Source organism: Rhinopithecus roxellana, chromosome 5 (assembly GCF_007565055.1).
Source record: "Rhinopithecus roxellana isolate Shanxi Qingling chromosome 5, ASM756505v1, whole genome shotgun sequence".
NCBI lineage: Eukaryota > Metazoa > Chordata > Mammalia > Primates > Cercopithecidae > Rhinopithecus > Rhinopithecus roxellana.
The window spans coordinates 151395239-151401485 of NC_044553.1; the positions used below are offsets into that span (position 1 = coordinate 151395239).

The window sequence follows — 6247 nt, forward strand, 5'->3', positions numbered from 1 at the left end:
GACTTCAGGTGATCCACCTGCCTCAGCTGCCCAAAGCACTGGGATTACACGCATGAGCCATCACGCCTGGCTTAATTTCTTCACTCACTCATTCATTTATGCATTCAATCCATGAATCTTGAGTGTGTAAGGTGTTGTAGGTTTGGAACTCAGGCCTCCTGACTCCTCAACCAGGGCATCACTCTCTTCTTCCTCCTCCCTCCTCCTCCTCTTCCTCCTCCTCCTCCTCATCCTCCTCACACTTTCCACAAGTCTGGCTCACATTTTGGTCTTAGCTTGAGCTCTTCCTAAAGCAGAGCCTGAGACAAGGACTCAGGTGCAGGGAGTTGACATGGAATCCATGCCAGGAAACCAAAGTGAGGGCGTAGGAGAGTGAGATCAGGAAGGAGAGAAAGCCACTCAGTGTGCATTACTGAGCTGGCTACTGATGTGGGTAACTGGGGCTTGATTCCACTGGGGACCACGTGAGGAATGGTGTAAAATGCACCTCAGGATTGTCTTGAATGATGATGAGGCTTGGGTGTGTACCCATGGACCACTGTCCCCCAATCCCCACACTTTGCTGGGAAAAAGTCTGAAGTACAGAAACTGAGAGACACAGTAAAGCTTTCAGTTGGGAAGCCACCATCAAGCCTGAAGACAAACCACCAGGGACACAGCTGATGTCAGCGGGGGGCTGAGGGGACGAGGCTCAGAGCAACAGCGTTTACTACAGATGCCAAGGGAGAGGTGACGCCTGTCACGAAGCCACGTGGAAACCCCACCCAAACCTGGCACTGGCCAATCAAGGGCAGTGCGCGACTCAGGACAGCTGTTGCGCTATTTTCTTCCAACCTCCTTTCCCGATTTGGCAGGAGGTAACTCCTCCGCGTGAAAACAATAAGAGAAAACAACAGAACTTGGGGACCAATTGATTCAGGCGTGGGAATGGGATGGCAGGCAGCCACAGGTGCCCGAGAGGGAGGCTTCTTGCCAGCTCAGGCACAGGCTGTTCAGAAGTCAGGAAAATGTAAATGGGACATTCAAGGACACAGAAATATGTCTATTAGGACACCTTCTGTGATTCGCATGCTAGGAATTCCAAGAGGTAGAGGACACTGCCCCTGCCTCTCTGAGAACCTTTTCCACAGCAAGGGGCAGAGTGCTGCAGGCAGAAGAGTCCCAGCCTTGGAAGCAGAGATCTCGGGTTCAAGTCTTGATGCCACTAATCACACAGAATATTGTGTGCAAAGCTCACAGCTGGGAGGTGCAGTGATGATGTTCGTCATCTGACCTTCACAAGCCATTGCCAGCCTCCATGTCCCACGATGCAGACGAGGCACCTGAGATCAGAGGGTGAGTCACCTGCCCCAGGTCCTGCCTCCCAAACCATCAGACCTCAGACTTGAACTAGGCCTCTTTGAGTCTCAGCTCAAAGGTCCTCTGATCTCATGTTTCTGGAATAAACCCAAAGGCAGCTTTCTGGGTGGAAACACCCACAGGAAGACCTGTGCACTCCTGCTCTGACTTCCTGAGCAGGTGAGGAGGAAGGACACACAGGAAGGGGGCAACCGTATGACTGGGCTGCATTTCTGGCAGGTGCAAACCACTCCTAGGGTACTGGAAGGAAGCAGGGAGTAAGGACCAGGGCACAGGAGTCGCGGGCTCTGGACTCTAGTCCAAATTCCACTCGCCTTCCGGCTGGTCTTGGTTTTCTCATCAAGGTAATTGGTAGGGTGCCTTCAGGGTCAATGATCTGATGGCCACAAGCTCTGAGAGGTCCGCGAGGGCTGGAGGGGCAGCAAGGCCTCCCTGGGAGCTGGCCTTGGAGGACAGCAGGGAGGGGAAGGGAAGGCAACCCTGTCCCCAGGGCTCTAGTGACACTGTAACAAATGAGTACAGACCCCCTGGATTTCAGCACTGAGGACCCTCCAGCTTGTTCCCTAACTCCCAGGACCTCTGGATAAGAAGTGGGCTTTCATTGCACTCTGTCTGGCTCAAATCCCTGCGACCTTCTCACCAGAATCAGGGCCTGACTTCTACTTGGTCATGTATGAGGACTCGGATGTGTTGAGGTGTGGGAAGAGGCTGGAGGGGAAGGGAAGTCACATGTTCCCCCACAACGTTTCTCAGAGACCTCCTGTCCTGAGGCCATTGGGTGTGTCAGGGTTGCTGGAAATGCTCCCCAACCCCCAATTCCGAGCATTTAGTCTAGGTAGGCCTTGTCGTGGAGCCAGCTTGTGGGCCTGGGCCGGTGGGCGTGTGCTTATTTTCATGGTAGCCTTATATAAAAAGCACAAGGATATAAAAGATTGATACTAGAATCAGAGACCAGCAAGAGGAACATGGGGCTTGGGACCTGGGGAGGGAAGTCTTAACTCTCAGATTCAGCTGCATTTGGATCACCAGAAATCAGATGGTGACAGATATCTCTCCAATAGTATTTCTGAGTGGGCAAAATCTTTAACCTTTCTCCACCTCAGTTTCCTCGTCCTGTACAGGAGATAATAACGGTGCCTCCCTCAAAGGGCCGTTGCGCAGTAAATGAATTAATACCTGTGCAGCACTCAGAATAGTGCCTGGCACATAAGAAATTCTCAATCATCGGGCTGGATGTAGTGGCTTACGCCTGTAATCCCAGCAGTTTGGGAGGCTGAGGTAGGCAGATCACTTGAGGTCACGAGTTTGAGACCAGCCTGCCCAACATGGCGAAACCCCATCTCTACTAAAAATACAAAAATTAGCTGGGTGTGGTGGTGTGCACCTGTAGTCCCAGCTGCTTGGGAGGCTGAGGCAGGAGAATCACTTGAACCCGGGAGGCAGAGGTTGCAGTGAGCAGAGATTGTGCCACTGCACTCCAGCCTGGGTGACAGAGCAAGACTCCATCTCAAAAAAAAAAAAAAAAAAAGAAAAAGAAAAAAAGAAATTATCAATCAATGTGAGTAAATCTTTTTGGTTATTGTTATGATTATTACTATTAATTTTTTCATTCAAGTACAAGGCCTTGTAGGCGCTCAGTTAGTGTTGAATGAATGATTGAAATAAATGTAACTGGATAAAACGTTAGAAGTAGATGACATCAAAGATTGAAATAAACACTTGCTTTGGCCTAATTAGTTATGATCTGGTGTCTATGGAAACTGCTAAATATTGAGACTCAAAATAGATAGCTTTTCTCTGCACAGAATGAACCAAGGTGCCTGTGTGGTCTCTGCACTTTGTATCCCAAGATGAACCACCTCATTCATCTCTGTCCTCCAGTGAATCCTTCAAGAGCAGGGCCTGTGGCTAACAGACACCAAGTGTCTGGCTGTTGGTACACAGCAAGTCCTCATTCCTGTTTGTTGAACACGTGAACAAATGCATGAATATTGTCTGATCGACTCAGGAAATGGCAGGACTGAGTCTTCAGATAAAGAACCTCAGAGCCTTCTTTAGGGAGAGGCTGGGGAAGGCAGACAGTGATTACTTCTTGCAGAGGATTAAGTGGTGAAGAGCCTGGGCTTTGGGGACAATCAAATCTGGGAGGAAATACTGTCTCAACCACTCCCTAGCTTCGTGAACTTAGGCAAGCTGTTTAATTCCTCCAGGCCTCAGTTTTAACGTCTATAAACTGGGCCTAATAATGTTTACTTTTTGTACAGATAAAATGGTCCAATGCACATCAATGTCTGTTTCTCTCTAGGAAGGGATCTGTACCATCTTCATGGTAGACACGGGGATAATAACAGTCCTTTCTTGTTTCAAGGGATTCGGAACCACCCATGGTACACGTAGTAATGAAAGAGTTCTTTGTAAACTGTAGAGCGCTCTGCACACGTGAGGAATCATGGGGTGGCTTGAGTAACAAGGAGTTGCAGAGAGAATCCGAACTTGCATCCCTGCTGGGGAAAGCATCCCAACTAGTAGGGACAGGACTCAGAAATGCAAAGACCAGAAAACTGGTGGGGAATTTCAGCTGCAAGACAGGGACTTGGAAGTCAGGCCGCCTGGGTTCAAGGCCTATCTTTGCCTGTCTACTTTCTGTGACCTTGGATGAATGACTTGCTCTTGGGAGGCCTCAATGTTCTTCTTGGGGAAGCTGGGAGGACAGTGAATACTTCATGGGGCTGTTGTGGGGATTAAAGGGGACAGAGCGTGTAAAGTGCTCTGTCCAGCACTGGGCTACAGGAAGTGCCCAGCAAACACGGTTGCCCCATTTCTCCACATTCTCCTTCTCCCATCCATTCTCAAGGCTCAAGGCCTCCTGCCTCAGTTCGTCCCTTCTCTGGTTTGCAGAGTCTAAGGAGAACATAAACTAGAAGAACAAGCAAGGGGAGGGCAAGTGGGGTTGACTGAACCTTACAGGCATGGTCACATGGCGCAGGGACCAGTTGTTACCCCCAATTCACCGGGGTGGTCACTGAGACCCCACTATTTTGACATATGTATGCGCCAGGATGCATACCCAGGTCTGTCCACACGCAAAGCCTGCATTCATTCAGCTCTTCCAGGATCCCACGCCAGCTCTGACTCCAGATGCCGTGGGGTGCCCTGGAGCTTGGGAGGAACACATGGACAGAAACCAAGTGTTTCTAGGGCCCAGCCTGGCACCCCCACCCCACCCACCCCCACCTCCTACCATCTCCTTCCCCTCTAACCCCCACTGTGACCCTCTGCCCAGGAGAACTCTTCTGGGCAGGATGGCCCTGCCAGTATCTCAAGGACATGGGATGGGGCAGGAATCCCCAGCTTGGCCTGAGTCCTTCTCTGCCATAGACAGCAGGTTGTTAGATAATTGCCTCTGTCCCTTATCTCATTCTCACTCTTTATTACTTCCCTGGGGAGATGCTGCAACCACAGCCTCTCTGCAAATAAAGCTAGCCTCCTGGCTGCAAACACAGGCTGAGGGACCACGACTGGGGGAGGAGTGTGAACTGAAGGGGAGAATATACCTTCAGGTGGCAGGGACACCCTGTCCCTCAGCTCAGGGCATGCTGATAGGTTCTGGGAGGCTCCTGGAAGCACACCCAATGCTTTGCAAAGAAAGCACTGGATCCAGAGAAGAAAGAATCTGGCCATGGGCTCTGTCCAGACTAGCACTTAACCCCTTTGGGTTCCAGGTTCTGTGTGCGTGAGATGAGGACAGCGATGCTCTCCCATGATGACCAAAGCAGCTTGAAACTGGGAGGCATTGATTGTTTTGCCTCTGTTCTCGTGGCAGTCTCTGTTTTAAAAACAGCTTTATTGGCATACATTTGTGCACGTTTAAAGGGTGCAATGTGGCAAGTTTTGACATATGTATACACCTGTGAAGCCATCACCACAATCAAAACAGTGAGCACACACCCCTCACCTCCCAAAACTTCCTCTTGCGCCTTTGCAATTGCTTCCTCTCTCCTCGTTCCTCCCTCTCCATCCCCAGGCAACCATAAACCTGCTTTCAGCCACTGCAGATTCATTTGCATGTCCTAGAATGTTATATAAATGGAATTATCCAGAATGTATTCTTTTTGTCTGGCTTCTATTTTGAGATGCATCCATGTCATTGCATATATCAATAGTTCATTTATTTTTATTGCAAAGTAGTATCCCATTATGTGGATATACCACAACTTGTTTATTCATTTATCCATTGATAGATATTTGGGTTGTTTCCATTTTGGGGGTATTACAAATAAAGCTTCCATGAATATTCATGTACAAGTATCCAAACACTTTTATTTCTCTTGGGTAAGTACCTAGGAGTGGAATGGCTGAGTCATTTAGGAGGTATATGTTTCATTTTTAAAGAAACTGACAAATTGCTTTCCAAAGTGATTGTAGCATTTCACGTTCCCACCAGCAGTGTATGAGAGTTCTGCCTGGTGTGGGGGCACATGCCTGTAATCCTAGCACTTTGGGAGGCCAAGGTGGGTGGATCACCTGAGGTTAGGAGTTCGAGACCAGCCTGGCTAACATGGTGAAAACCCGTTTATACTAAAAATACAAATAATTAACTGGGTGTGGTGGCATGCAACTGTAATCCCAGCTACTCGGGAGGCTGAAGCAGGAGAATCACTTGAATCTGGGAGGCTGAGGTTGCAGTGAGCTGAGATCACACCATTGCACTCCAGCTTGGGCAATAAGAGTAAAACTCTATCAAAAAAAAGAAGGAAGGAAGGAAGGAAGGAAGGAAGGAAGGAAGGAAGGAGAAAGAAGAAAGAAGAAAGAAGAAAGAAAGAAAGAAAGAAAGAAAGAAAGAAAGAAAGAAAGAAAGAAAGAAAGAAAGAAAGAAAGAAAGAAAGAA

General features: G+C 48.8%; 1 long non-coding RNA gene across 1 annotated transcript; it reads right to left on the reverse strand.

Moving 5' to 3' along the window:
• Positions 1-3538: 3538 nt before the first annotated feature.
• LOC104679046 lies at positions 3539-5327 on the reverse strand. The gene is made up of 2 exons (XR_750263.2): positions 4914-5327; positions 3539-4512 (listed from the first exon to the last, which is right to left on the reverse strand). It is a non-coding gene; the product is annotated as an uncharacterized LOC104679046 (long non-coding RNA).
• Positions 5328-6247: the final 920 nt, after the last annotated feature.